The sequence below is a fragment of the Hoplias malabaricus genome, chromosome 8 (assembly GCF_029633855.1).
Source record: "Hoplias malabaricus isolate fHopMal1 chromosome 8, fHopMal1.hap1, whole genome shotgun sequence".
Taxonomy (NCBI): Eukaryota; Metazoa; Chordata; class Actinopteri; order Characiformes; family Erythrinidae; genus Hoplias; species Hoplias malabaricus.
The window spans coordinates 20,100,855-20,116,540 of NC_089807.1; the positions used below are offsets into that span (position 1 = coordinate 20,100,855).

The 15,686-nt window shown below is 38.8% G+C and overlaps 1 protein-coding gene across 1 annotated transcript in view; it reads left to right on the forward strand.

Moving 5' to 3' along the window:
- The first annotated feature begins 2,748 nt into the window (after nt 1-2,748).
- The window catches only part of ppm1ba (protein phosphatase, Mg2+/Mn2+ dependent, 1Ba), a 31,603-nt gene continuing 18,665 nt past the window's right edge, over nt 2,749-15,686 (forward strand). The window contains exon 1 of the mRNA XM_066679024.1: nt 2,749-3,144. The gene's annotated coding sequence lies outside the window, so the exon portion shown is untranslated. The remainder of the gene's footprint in view (nt 3,145-15,686) is intronic.

Here is a 15,686-nt window from a genome sequence, read left to right on the forward strand (position 1 = left end):
ATGTAAAAACCCTGAAACTCATCCCTTGGCATTTAACCTACATCCCCCACACATCACGCATGTTGTAAGCTACTTTAGCTTGACTGACACCTTTCTAACCAAAGCTGACTATGACATAATACTGGATTTATGGGTCCATCATTTCTGAATAAAAAGATCCTGGTGTTCAGACAATACTCTAAAGTTTCCATGGTGATGAAATGGCTCTCTGCAGTATCCATAGCAATATTTCAACAGCACTCCTTAAGCAAAAGCCAGACATTTTTAGTTCTAGTGATGGGGTAGGGAAAAAGCTAACACTTCACAAAGAGCTTGTACAAGCATTGCATGACCTGGTCCCCTGTCATGTCATAAGTCCTCCACAGATGGGGGTTGGGGGTTGTTCATAAAAAAGCATCACATCCTTAAAGAATAAATAATCCACTCCCAACCTTAATGGCAACATTCACCATTTTAATCAGAATTAAAATAAAACCCTTTTTATAAAATTTTGAGGATGTTTTCTCACCATTTGTTGCTCTCCAGTCTGGTTGTGTGCTCTGAAACCGGCTAATGTCTTTACGAACTTCCAGTGTTAGTAAAAAGGCCTTCTCTCTCTCTACTCACAACAGGTCTTTTAGACAACAAAGAGACCTCCAAATGTTGACAAGAATGAACTGAGATGAGGATATTGCTCTATTCCTGCTACATAGGTGGGTAATATTGACTTATTTTTTGCTGATTTGTATTACTTAAGATGGAAATGCTAATGTCGGCCCGATTGTAGCCCGATTTTGTCCAGTGTCGGAAGTCTTGCATGTTAGATTTTTTTTTCATGTTTTTGCCTAGTCTGACATATCCTACAATATATTCCTTGACAATTACCAATAGGAGGACAGAGCTCTGTCTGGCGCTTATGTAAACACAGAAAAGAGACAGATGGAGGCTGCTGCTTGCAGCTGTCAAGTGGAAAAATCAAACTGAGGGAATGCTCTTGACACATTACCTCAAGTTCTCTTTGCAGGACAGACAGTCTATTCTCTCTTCTTTGAAACACACAGGAACGAGGCCACAATCGTGTTTTCTTCTTCTTTTTGGAACACCAAACCACCAGCAGCACACAGCGCTTCTGTAGCCATAATTGACTCTTTCTTGACCCGCCTCCCTGAGAAACTCTGAACTCACGCAATGATGTGAACAAAGAATGGTCCATGTCAAACTTGTAGTATTGCCAGTCTCCCAATCAAGATACGGCACAAATTTATAGCATTAATCAGACACAGGGAACTTTATGAATGACAGACATATTGTGTAGTCTGATCCAGGCATAACTGCATGTAAGTTAACACAGAAAATGCTACAGAAACACGAAAGAAACCATAAAAAATTGTTACAAAACTAAACACTTGTTGCAAATGAGTTTCTATGGTAATTCAAACAGTGAATAAAAATGTACAGACAAGTTACATTTCAGCCACATACAAACAATAATCATTTTTTTCTTCAAACTGTTCCACCTTAAAAGACACTGAGCTTCTGAATGTAAACAAACCAAAGAGAACAGCTTTTCCGCACAATTGTAGACAATAACATTTGTCATGTTTTTTGTTTTTAATCATCAAATGCTGCCTAGACTTTATTTATACATTATTAACACACCAGTGTTTAATAAAAGCCTTCTGTTTGTACATTTTTTAATGGTGCAGATGATTTATGCTCAAACAATGCTACTCAGTAGAACCTAAAGGAAATGGAGGGCTGGAGGCTCCACCCCCAACACATGTAATTCTGTTCCAGTGCAGTGTTGTAGAACTGGAGACTCTGCCCCCCCACATGTGTAATTCTGTTACAGTGTAGCTCTGTAGAGCTGGAGGCTCTGCCCCCCACATGTGTAATTCTGTTACAGTGCAGCTCTGTAGAGCTGGAGGCTCCTCTCTCCACACATATGTAATTATGTTCCAGTGCAATGCTGTAGAGCTGGAGACTCCGCCCCCCACATGTGTAATTCTTTTACTGTGCAGCACTGTGGAGATGGACACTCCACTCAAACACATATGTAATTCTGTTACAGTGCAGCGCTATAGAGCTGGAGACTCCGCCCCCACATATGTGTAATTCTGTTACAGTGCAATTCTATAGAGCTGGAGGCTCTGACCCCCACACGTGTAATTTTGTTACAGTGCAGCGCTGTATAGTTGGAGACTCCGCCCCCACATATGTGCAATTCTGTTACAGTGCAGCGCTATAGAGCTGGAGACTCCGCCCCCACATATGTGTAATTCTGTTACAGTGCAATTCTATAGAGCTGGAGGCTCTGACCCCCACACGTGTAATTTTGTTACAGTGCAGCGCTGTATAGTTGGAGACTCCGCCCCCACATATGTGCAATTCTGTTACAGTGCAGCGCTATAGAGCTGGAGGCTCTGACCCCCACATATGTGTAATTCTGTTCCAGTGCAGCGCTATGGAGCTGAAGGCTCTGACCCCCACACGTGTAATTTTGTTACAGTGCAGCGCTGTATAGCTGGAGACTCCGCCCCCACATATGTGCAATTCTGTTACAGTGCAGCGCTATAGAGCTGGAGGCTCTGACCCCCATACATGTGTAATTCTGTTCCAGTGCACTGCTGTAGACCTGGAGACTCCGCCCCCCATACATGTGTAATTCTGTTCCAGTGCAGTGCTCTGGAGCTGGAGACTCCGCCCCCCACACATGTGTAATTTTGTTCCAGTGCAGCGCTGTAGAGCTCCGCCCCTCGTTCAGAAGTGTTGGTCGTCAGTGATGGAGAGGACGTCATCTGTCCGTTAACATGTAGCTAGCAGAAACGCCACATTATCTTACACAGATTAGTCGGATTTATATCTAATGAAACAGGCGGCACAGGGGCGATAGGGCTGTTAAATATGTTTGTAAAACCTCACAGTGTTAGCCGCTGTGTGTTTAGGGTTCAGTACGAGGTGACCGTGTGAAATCCCCCGTTTTAGCCCAGGACTGCTAGCTAGCAGGCTAACCGCTAGCAGCGCTGCGCTAGCATTAGCCGAGCGTTTTCACCAAAAGCAGCAAAAATAATCGATGTTTAGAGAGTTGGCTTGCGTTCAGAATATCGACGGATCATCTACCTGGTACGTGGCGTCTTGTGGAGGGAAAACTGCTGTCTGAGAGATGTAAGTTATTTGCGTTCTTTTGCCAAGCCGACAAGCTTAGCCAGCGTTAGCTAGTGGTTTAGCTGTGTTTTGTAACACCTGACACTGAGACTAACCCGCTAACCTTAACTCAGCGCCCCAGCTTTACTCACTAACCTTAGCAGTACATGACTCCATCTAAATGTACAATGGCGCACTCTATATCACCACATTTGGAAATATTAAAAAATATTTCTGACTAGTCTTCAGGTGTAGACGGTTTTTTAAAACTGGATAGTCTATCTTGTTTATCACTGAGATAAGGCCAACAAGCGGGAGAGCTGCATTAAAGCCAGCAAGTGTTTGGTGAATTTCTCTAATAGTCTTTGTTTTTCTCTGTCAGTGGTTGAACACTGGCTGAACTTAAACAAACCTACACGTGCTTAGACATACCTAATGTAATATTCCAAGAATAGACCATTGTGCTTCTTAAGAATTGGGTGAAAAAAACTGTTAGGTGTTGGTTGTTATTTTATAGAGTACAGATGTGTAGCCCATACCATAAGTCTCATAATATATTAATAATATGTTTTTAACAGCTGGTAAATAAATAACATACTCTGCTTAAAATGCTGTTGTTGGTGTAAAATTTTATTTTTTATTTTTTTCCCTTCGTCAGCCACTTTCCAGTCTTGTCTTTTCATAAATATAGCAACATTTATAAAAAACAGCTCAAATTACCAGGTATAGTAATCTCAGAATTGTCACGACCTTTAACATTCTTCTGTTTTCCAGAATTTTTGAAGCCGACATATTTTATATTTTAAGACTAAAGTAGTCTGCTTCCCATTTGATTCATTTTTTTGGACAATCCATCCAGCTTTAGACAACATTTTAAAATGGCATATTCCAGATTGTTTATCTTTACATAGCCCAAGCAAAAGAGAGCCAGCTCCACTGGAGTTGGTAAGGGATGTTATTTACTTTTATTTTTCACTACTAGTTTGGTCTCAATGTGGTTGAATTATATTACGGTGGTTAAACCTGGACCAAATTGGCTAAACTATGTTAATTAAAGCAAACTCTTCTTCTAAGTTCACACTATTACTTTATCATGCATTGCAGTGCCCCTATCCTGTAATGTTCAGTAAAGTTATAATATGACTGTCAATGGTTTATATGCTGTTGTTTCTAGTTCTTGTTATTAATGATTTGCTTCATAAGCTTCTGAAGTCGTCTTGTTTCATATTTGGAAAAACATTAAAACAACCGAAGTCCATGCATTTACAAAAAATGGCTACTGAATTATGCAGCATATATTTCTCTGTTCTATGGTAGCATTTACCCAATGTGCATTGAAAAGATGTCTCATTGGGCATTGTAATAAAGTAACATGACTCTGCTAGTTTTTTGATAGGTTTGTTATTTTGCAGTCTTGACATGCATTGACAAAATTGTTGACATATTTGCATAATATGCTGATTTTTATTAAATAAGTTAATTAAGTAATTTGCTGACGAAATTGATTTATAATTTATTTGATGACTGAGGTTCATAGGAGTGCAGCTAGGTTTCAGAAAGGATGATGCCACATCTACAAGGATAAGCTTTCTCCTCCAGTTTTTAATTCTTTCTTAATAAATTTGGGCCCATGCCTACTTAATTTCTAATCCAAGAGTCAGCATTTGCTGTTATGTGGTGCCCTTAGCCATCTTATTTCACATTTTGGCCATTACCATTCAAGCAGTTGAGATATTTATTTATTTATTTAACTTGTTTATACAAATCAGAGTAGCTCAAATTTCATACGTGACAAACATTAATCAATATCCAGCATTTTTCATGTTATTAGAATCAGCACCCAAAATTCGTTTCCATGCTGATCAAAGCATTTAGTTTGCTATCAGTGTGCATATCACACACACAAACTTTTTGTAATCTAGTTGTGTCCCTCAGGCAGTACTTTTTTGATTGGTAGAAATGGTAGAAACCTCCAGAGTTGACCATGTATGAGAGTGGACGCTGGTGTTTTTGACGTTTTTATTTAGTACAGTGTCCAAGCAATGCCATGAGGCCTTCTGAAAATAAGACAACAGTGCAGTGTTTTGCAGTGTCTAGAGCTAAAGAGCAGACTCCTCTGGACACCTGGCTCAGAAACTGGCCTCGCCTGAGCAGCTCAACAGCAGAAAGTACCATCAAATGTGCCATGCTCAAGCATGGTAAGCAAACAGGAGCCCAGGCTAGGCTGAAAGATAACCCTTGCAGACCGGACATATCCTTGCTGTTTTTAGCCAGTGTTCAGTTGCTCAACAAAAATGGACTTGCTCAGGCTTAGAATGCCTGCATACGTGGCTTCAGGACAACATTCCCGAATTGGCAGTGCATCTGGATGTGTTAACATGCTTCAGAGCAGACAGAATCAGACCACCCGTAAGACCAGAAAAGGGTGTCTGTGTGAAGGTTGCTTTATGAATGCTGCATTATATTAATAAAGTGATTTCTAAATATTTAGCTGAGGACTGTACACTATATTCATTTACGTTGCATGAATGCAGTTGTTTAGTAATGACGCAGTCTGCTAACGTCAGATAAAAGCACCCTGAGCACATACATCTGATTTTCTTTTTTCTTTGGTGTCTCAATTATATGCCCGTTATGTTGATTTGTTTGAAAAGTGGTTTTATTTTATGTATGCTTTATTCATTTATGATAGTAATTTTTATGCAATGAATGGGGCATGTTTGAGCACTGCTAGCACTGTCTTGGAGTATGTGGGGTTTGAAAATAGTCTTATCTGCATAAAGGACCCACTGCAGAAAATGTTCGGGAACTACTGCACTTGCCACAAACTTTGTTTTTTTTTAAAGTAGGATGCGTGTAATAGTTGCGTTCTTGTAAATTTGCTGTAAATTAATATTGTCACCAAATACTACTTATTGATTACTAATTATTGGCATCTGTAACAATGGTGTCATGATACCAAAATTATGACCTTCGATACGATACCTGCCTAAATATCTCAACACCGATACTGAAAGCATACCATGACAAAAATCTAAAACATCAGGAAAAGTAATGTACTTCCTCTACAAACCAAGGGCACTTGCTAAAATGACTGATATCTGCTTGTTAAATGTGTCGCCACGTGATGTTTCTCAATTTCTGGGTCCAATCGCGCCTTCGGTCCCATGTCATACATACATAAGACGTGTTTACTGTTTGAATAAAGCCGAGTATCTCAATAAATTATGGGATCTCAGTTCCGGAGTTCAGAAAAAGGAATAAGTTCAACATAAAAGGAAGCAAATGTCTCTCTGGCAGCACTATTTTGCACATTCGGAGCTCATTCTGATCAGCGTGAGTTGCTGTGCGGACCAACTGTGCTGCTTTGTCTCTGGGGCAGACAAGCCGCGTTGAGGGAGCCATGTCTCCTGGAGCGCTGTCTATGGGAGCAGACAATCAGCGGAGAGAGCTGTCTCTTCCGCGCACAGTCAGTCCTGGTGTTCTAACAAGTTTTGCTACCAGCGATTCTCTTCAATTAAGGTGTGTACAGAAAGTCGCTGGTGCTAGTTGGGGTTTTTTGTTTTTTAAATAACTCGCTAACAAGTCGGAAAATATACTAAAACTAGTGGCAAAATCATTAAAGGGACACTATATAGTATTTCTACCTTATAGTTACAGCTTCTAAATTATTGTAATGATCCACAAAGCTGTAATAGGGAGAAGTCTCTGTTACAGCTACGCCGGGTCCTCTTCTGGTTTACTGCACTAAGCAACTTTGGAATCACGGGGCAGAGAACTCTTGTGAGAAATGGGTATCGCTTAATGGGGCACAGTTCACAGGTGGATGGTTGCCTAGCTACAAGAAAAATCTAGCTCCGTATTCCTTGTACAGACATTATATGGCAGAGAGAGCAAGGAGGAGAATAAGAGAGTGAGAGAATGAGCGGCCGTACAAGAGTTAATACTGGACTGAATTTACACAGTAGAGTGAGCTGGAACAGACATGAAGACACACATTGGAGTAGTACGTGTTTGTTGCCCCTTTTTCATGTGTTGTGGTGAGTTTTGTTGACGCAAGTATTATAATGAGTTTTTGAGAGTTACTGAGCAGTGAGCTAGGGTTTGCAGCTTCTAACTTTAGACAGATTAGTTCATTTATTAACGTTAGGCGTCGATTTTGGTAATAAGTGCTTTTTAGCCGGTTAATGTGTGTCTTAGATGACTAAAGTTGGTGGAACCCAAGCTTAGTTGAGGACAGTGTTGTAATCCAATTCTGAGAGTTACTGATGACCGAGAGCGAGTGCTAGCACTTGTTTACTTTAGCCAGATTAGCTCAGGTTTTAGCTTTGGACATTGATTCTGGTAATAAGGGCTTTGCTGTCTGTGGTTTACTGTGGTTATAACTGCTAGTGTACCACGTAAGTTACACTTTATGGTTGGAATAACATGGTCCAGTGTGTATTATGAGCGATATATGGGTTTTATCATGTCGGCAACATTATTTTATTTAGCCGGCTCAAAATCAGCTGTTTGTAGCCGTTTTCTACTTTTGTAAACATCACTCAAGGAGTGAGTGAGTAAAAGAGAGAGAGAGGGAGTTGTGTGTGTTTGTTAGAGAGGGATAGACAGGGAGAGTGTGTGCGAGAGCCAGTCGTGTTTAGGTGAGTAAATGAGCGAGCGAGAGAGAAAAATGTGAGACTTGATTTCACGACACTGTACTGTAAACGTGAAATACACTCAGCAGCAGGTAGGGGGTGCTCAGGAGACAAAAAAGCCAATTCTTACAGTATATTCCTTTAAGGGAGAGAGGAAGCACTGTGCGCACTCATTGGAAATACCGCTCTTATTTTAAAGCGCTGCTTCTTAAAGTACAGGTATCAATTATATGGGGTATTGTACCGCTTTTAATTAAATATTCGAAGTATTGAGGTACTTTACTAGTATTGATATACTGTGCAACACTAGTAACAATTCTTAATGAATCAGGACAACCCTGCTCTGCTGACAATAAAAATGATGATAACCACAAAAAACTAATTAATTTGTTTGGCTTGAGTATGAGTTTTGAGAAGGATGTGGTGTTCTGTTGAGCATGTGGCAGGTTTCAGTGAGAGGCAGGCACTATAAGCTCATTCTTTACTCGGAGGAACTTGTTCATGAAACACAAAGTTAAGAAGAAGCCTTGTACATGGGCAGTGTTACAATGCTATCATTTTCACTATTTAAAACACAAAAATCCAGAGGGCCTGTTTAACAAAGTCTTATGAAAAGGGAGGGAGGTCAATTGGACTAAATGACGATGATCATTAACAATATATTTATATTAGCTGAAAATATATCATTATGCCAAACATATTTAGAAAATTATATATTTATCTTATTGTTCTGAAAACATGTCTAATGCAATGTTTTTATTTTCATGGTAATAGGGAAATTTCTGTTTTATGATATGCAATTTATTTATGGATATAGTGGTTGTTTCTAATCAACGTCAGTATATGTAAATAACCATATTTGTGTGCAGTACAAATAGCGGTGTTGGTGTGATATCCTCCCTGCACTCTAATGCTTTATTAGGTTATATGGTTGAACAATTTATTTTTCCTTTACCTTCTTTTTTGTCATGTCAATAAAATATTACAAAAAGTCAAGTCCTGTTTGTTTTCCCTCCCAACAAGACTGTAAAAATTCTTGCTCTAAGCAAGATGGTGGATTTCACTACCAAAATTTAGGACAACACAACAATGTTCTGCTGAGGGAAAAAAAAAACGTGCTCATCATTAAAACAGCCACTAACACAGAGTAAGAAAAGACAAGAATCAGCACTGAACTGATTTTTCAGATATGGATAACACTAAGTGCTGCTGAAAGGCTTCAACAGGACTCTAGGACTCTAAACTCATGGCTATTCTAGAAATGTTATCCCAGGTCAGTGACTCTTCTCTGCGCTGAGGGGGGGGTGGTGGGAGCCAGGGAAATGGTGCTTTCACTTTGTCAGGAATATTCCAACTTAAAACCTCTGATTAAATTAAATGTCTTTTTTACTGTTACTGTTGCACCGTTGTTGTTTTCATTAATTATGTTTACTTACTTACATTCAGGACTCTCTAATTACTTTTCTCATTGTTATTTACCTTTTGTCAGTGTTACAACACTGTTCATCTGAACCATTTATGGTGGAGTAGAACATTTGAATGAGATGCTGACAAGTGCAAAGAGGGAACCACTTGGTTCATCTCGACTCTCGCAGTCACACTTTTTGAAGCACCTATAGGTCTGGAGCATGTATTTTCTCAAGGAAAGCTAAACATAAGTATGCATTTGACTCTTTTTAATAAACCCCTGGTATGCACTCACCCTGGCTCTTTAACAACCTACCTATCCCTTTATAATGGACAATGCTATGAAATGCAAACAGCCAGTCATCTAAAGCTTCATGTTTCACATTGAATATGTTTACTCGTGTATATGGGTATTGTTTTAATTTTTTGGATTGAACATGGCTCGGTGCCCCAGTTCTCACAGACCAATTTTTCTTGTTGCGCTGAGCTTTCGCTGGAGGTTTTTTTCAACCACCGACCCCAAGAGAGTTTGAACCTCTTTAAAGCTCCTGGGGGAATTGTAAGTCAGATAAAAACAAATGTGAAAGCTGCTTTAACTTCAGAGATTTTAGAGAGTGGCTAGTTTGTGCTGGATTTCATGGTGATTGACAGACCTCTCTGGCCAATCAGAGCTCTGCAGGGTTTACATGGCATGATTCAGTTCATGACCAGGCTTGTTTGGAACTGAAAGCGTCCAGGGACTAAATAGTACCTAGTTCCAGGGACCAGGTGCCAGATTAGGCCAGTGGAAAACCAAAAGAGCAAAGCAGAATCAAGTCATGTAGGTTCAGTGGAATAGGTCTCCCTTTGCATAGGACTAGTGAAGTATTTTTGTGGATTTGAATACTGAATAATGATGATAAAACAATTAATTTTAAAAACATTTGGTGTTTCTAGTCTACAGGGTTTTTTTAAAGATTCTTTTATATCTGTGACAGTGCTAAAAATGTCATGATTTTCAGATCATTTTTAAATTAACACTCACTGTCCATATTTATGAGATTAGATCAGGAGAGTGAATTAGTTTGTATGGACAATTCTGCATGTAATTTCTTGTCATATGGTGGTGTGCTTTTCTAAAGAAAAAGTAATGTTCATTGTCATTTTGTTATTGTTTCCAAATCCCTTGATGTGCAGAAAGCTTCTGGTCAGATGCTAATCAAACACTGCATGTATCTACTAAGTGGATTACAAAATTGTGTTATCTTGTTAACTGCTGTATCTGGAAACCTTTTGAACCTTGTAATGCTTTTGCATTCTGTCCATTTTTTTCCTTTCTGTATCTGACAGGATATTCAAAATGATGTCATGTTCACTCTCTGTTTGTAAATATGACTTTATAACATGTTGCACATGTCCAGTAAATCCTATTAAATTTCCTGTTTCACTTTTCTCATGTTCAGCGTTATATCTAAGCTATAGACCCTGGCTGATCTGATATAACAAAAATGCTGTCTACTGAGGATATATTCTGAGGGAGGGCACTAGCCAGTCATGTCTGAAATCGAGTGTTTGTGTAAAATACTGCCTGATGATGTGCCTCCATTTGGTTGATTTTAAAAGGCAATGTAGATGTATCCTTCGATGTCTCCTCTTATGTGAGCAGCATTTGAAAGGAAGCAATGGCTGATATAAGCAAAAAATCTCGTATGCTAAGCTTGGACCCACATCGAAAAAAGACAACAATTCTAGGTTCATGATCAGTGTATGTTTGGAAGACATCATAATCAGACTTCCTTTAAATAGGCAAAGAGAATAGTTTAATGATCTACTCTTGTCACAGTTTGATAAAATATTCCGTATTGTGGTTCACAATTTGGTTTTCTTAAGATATGCAGGGAAAAAAAATAAATTAAATTAAGAAAAAATATAAAAATCTCTGTCTCACTTGAATTTTTTTAGAAACAACATGTAGTGTATATATTAGAAAATGAAAGGCTCTAATAGTAAAAAAAAAAAACTATGAATGAGGGAAACTGCAGTTCTCTCTGGTTTGTTTACGTTCATAAGTGCCATGTCTTTTAAGGTGGAAAGATATGTTTGAGGAGAAAAACAACTATTTGTAAGTGTCTGAAGTTTAACTTGTTTGTAAAGGCCGATTTATACTTCTGCTTTGACTCAACGCAGAGCATACGCCATTGGCTACGCAAGAGCCCTACTCAGTTGTGAGTGTTTATGCTTTGATATTGGTGTCTGTGTCGCTCTACAAATGCATGGCCACATCACTAGGGCAGAAACTAAAATATCTACCTCTACACTACGTAGTACACAATGTAATGGTGTAGTAGAGTTAGTTTTATAACTATATAAAGTCATTATTTAGGCAGTAGGTCATTGTTTGGGACAGAGCATCGTTTACATGAGGTGCCAGGTAGGAAACAAATACAAAGCAGGCACGTTTTTCCTGTGTGGTCCGGTGTCTTGTTATTTTTCTGTTACTCAGCATTTTTATTCATCCCAGACGCCCACATCATGTCTGAGGAAATCTCTTGCCATAAATGTGCTGCTGTCTGCATCTCTGTGTGTGGAGAATAGGAGTTCATGTTTCTGTATTTCTTCAGTTCCATATGACCAATCACAGTTGTTAATGTCTGCGTCAACGTGACGTTTAGTTTGTGTAGTTAATTTCTGGAGAGGAGCACATCAGGGTATGCTCTAGGCTACAGTGTATGGGTTTGTGTCAATGTATTGCCTATTGCATAGGTTCACGGCACAAATATAATTTGGGCTTAACTAGAGTTGTTTTAGGGCGGCACGGTGGCGCAGCAGGTAGTGTCACAGTTACACATCTCCAGGGATCTGGAGGTTGTGGGTTCGGTTCCCACTCCGGGTGACTGTCTGTGAAAGCCTAGAATGTTTGCCACTTTGTTTTTCATGTGTTTACTGACACTTGCAAACATATTAAACCGGTTTCCAGCACACAGATTGGAGAGCTACTAAATGATGGAAATGTCTGAATTTTACAGAAATTGTTTTTTGATTACAGTCGTGAATGTCACCATATTACTACAGTAAGGCCAGATATTGTGCTGTTCTCTGTATGGATGTTGGAATGTAATGGATAGTTTATTTCATAGAGTTAACAGTTCCATTTGAGGGTGCAGCAGACAAAGCATTTGAAAGGAAGAAGTAGAAATACGCAGACTTGGCAGCTGATGTGAGGGAACGTGGGTGGCAGGCACATGTTAGACCAGTGGAGATGGGCGTTAGGGGATTTGTAGCCAAGTCTGCCACATCCCTGCTTGTGCAGTTCGGCATCAGGTTCTGGAAACTAAGGGCAGCTGTGAAGGAGTTATCAGAAACAGCTGAAAGGTCAAGAAAGTGGTTGTGGATAAGCATGCATTAACGGTGTCAGTGGTACTAGGTGCAACCTTAGTCATCAGGGAGGCCAGTGTGGACTTACGTTTGTTGATACTTAAGTGTAAAATACTTTGGGTATTCATGTGATGGGCTTAATGAGTAACTGTAGATGTTAAGGGTAGCTGGTTGCTGATCTGATCATAAACGGCCACAGCAAACTTGTGTAGCTGTAGGATTGGAACAATAGAAATTATGTGGCTGCCAGTAGGAAGAGACATGGGGTGGGCCTAATGGATTTGGCATAGGATATTTTACAGCTTGTGTATGATTATAATAATAATAATAAAAAAAATAATAATTTAAACAAATGTAAAAATTTGTAAACAAATTTCTGTTGTAGCTGCTTTACCCTATCTGAAATCACCAAGTGAAAACAAGGAACATAGCTGTAAATGTGTCTGTTGTAACAGTCCTTTCACCTGTCACAATAAATATGACACCTGTGGAGGCTAAGCTAAAGGCTAACTCAAACAAGCTGGCAATTCCAGCAGTCACACAATCATCAATCAACAGTGTTTGTTCATTGTATAATAACCAGGGTTATGTTGGTAGTTTGAGAACATTGATGTTTGAGGGTCTTTGCCATGTAGTTGTATTTATTGAGAGATGTATGAATACATATCATAAAATGTGATCTAACTGAGCAAAAGCCCCTGACAAATTTTCATGTAGAAATAACACAAGTAACCATTAATATAAAAAGCTTCACACATAAATCTTCTCTTTATCTACATATTGTGCAGTCTTTGTGAATAGTTATTTCCAGGAATTCAGTATAAATGTCTTCTTAAATAAAGATTTGCCTCAACTATGACTGAGCAATCAACTGTGTTCAATAACAAATGTCTCCTCTCACAAATATTTTGGAGAGACCAGCTTTGTCATTACTCAAATAAAATTCTAGTGATGCACGATATATCGGCAGCTAGAGCTGGCTGGGCAATATGGCCAAAAATGTTATCACAATAAGTTTTTCTGTATTGATCGATCTCGATATATATCAAAATATTAATATTTTGCACACTGTGACAAAGAACATCCTACTTTAAAAAAAAAATTCTTAGGGCATTGCCACCTCAAGAGTTTAAAGAAGCAGAAAGAGTAAAAAGGTCAATTAAGAAGAGCTTAAAATAAATTCATAAACATATTGCACTCAACCCATTAGAAGGCTTAAAACAGTGCTTGTAGCGGTGGGAAAGCCGGAACATTTTAAATTTCGTATGTTCATTCATTCATTGTATATAACCGCTTATCCAGCCTGGTCTATGGCGTCGCATCCAATTAAAATCTGAGAGAAAATAATTTTGTGTAAGGAAAAACCGTGTCAGGCAAAGAACAGTGCTCTCGCAAATGAGAAAACATTTCCCAAACAAAAATACACTTTGATTGAAGAATAACCCACCTTGTGCGAGGACAGTCAAGGTTCTCCCTGCGCACGAGGGAAAGTTTCTGCGCTTGTGACCGGGAGTCACCATACCGGCCAAAATACACTCCAAAACAGATTAAACAGGAAACTATAACAACACTATCGGCAGCTGATATATAATTTGCCGATATGCGTATTTTTTAGTTATTGTTATCGGTCCAATATAGAAATTTTAGCTTATATTGCAGATAAGCGATAACTTGGTGCCCTTTTCGTGCTTGCGCATGTGCAGTGATGCCTGTAAATACACAACTATGTCTGCTGTGTGTCTGTTTTTCACTGTTTCTGCAGTTTCTGGGATTAAATTTCTTCGTCATGAAAACTTATTTAAAATATCAGCAACAATCAGTACATGCAAACAAAGAGAGCGAGTTAAACGAAAGGTACTCCACAACCACCACAGTGAAAATTGATATAGAAACATGAAAATTGATAGTCCTTCAGCGTCTGAATTTATTACCGAAGAACGATGATAAACGATTAAAAACACTTGTTCAAACACTCTCCCAAATACCAGAGGGCAGAAGCCCTTCTTATATAAAACAGTCATTCAGCTTCTGAATTTATTACTGAAACACAATGATGAACAATTACAAACACTCACTCACTTTCTGAAATACCACAGTGCAGGAGCCGTCCTTTTCAAAATACAATCATTAAGCAGCCCTCTAGATACCATTCATGCGGAACCAGCAGTAAATATTTGATAATATATAAATGAACTAAAAACGTAAAAATACAAATACTGAAAAGGCTTGTCCTATTGCCTTTAAACCAATGTGAATTTGCTTTATTTACAAAAATATAGTTATTGCTTATTAATATTGGTGTTGGCTACTACAAGGTGCTATTATCAGTTGTTGTATTGGCCCAAAGTTTGTAAATTGGCCCATAAAAAATTGTGCATTCTATAAATTTTCATTCTTCAGTCTTCAGATAACATTTTATTTTAAGTGCGGGAGATCCAGAATTAAGAATACTGTAAGATTTACGGTAACCATAGTTATCTAAACAGCCTGAAAAAAAAAAAGCTTTAAAGGGAACACCTATGACTGTGTATAAACGCAGTTCACTCTAGTGGTTTCAGAAGCTAAGCGTCTTTTAATGTGGAATGTTGTGTTTGAAGGGAAAAGTTATTTGTTTGTGGCTGGAGTATAACTTGTCTGTGCATTTTTATTCCGTGTTTGAACTTGAATTGTTTAGTTTTATAGCAGTTTTGGTAATGCAGTTAGCTGTTAAGTCATTTACAGACACCAGTAGTTAAACACATTACACCGGTTTCCAAACGGAGTGGAGAGCAGCAAATGGCGAGGAAACATCTGTATTTTATACAAATGTATTTTTGATTACAACCGTGACTGTTGCCTTTAATGGGAGAGTCTTTAAGAATAGTTATGGCAATGTTAAATTTGCCTAAAAAAAAAGAGACAGGACTGTACAGAACAAAACCTAATGCTGACTGGGCTGTGATTCTCAGAGGCAGGACAAACCATCTGTCAGAGGTTGGTTAACACTGTGGTAGAATGAGAGATAAAAGTGTCCCCCCTTTCCTCTTTATGATTTTTAGCTGGTGTCTTATGGCTATAATTCCATTTCACCAAAACCTTAGTGTACAGCTAACTTCAATTCTTAACACTTCAGAAGGATTGGTTTGGTGTCCCGTTCCACTGCAGTTTGAAAAGGTCCAGCTGTCC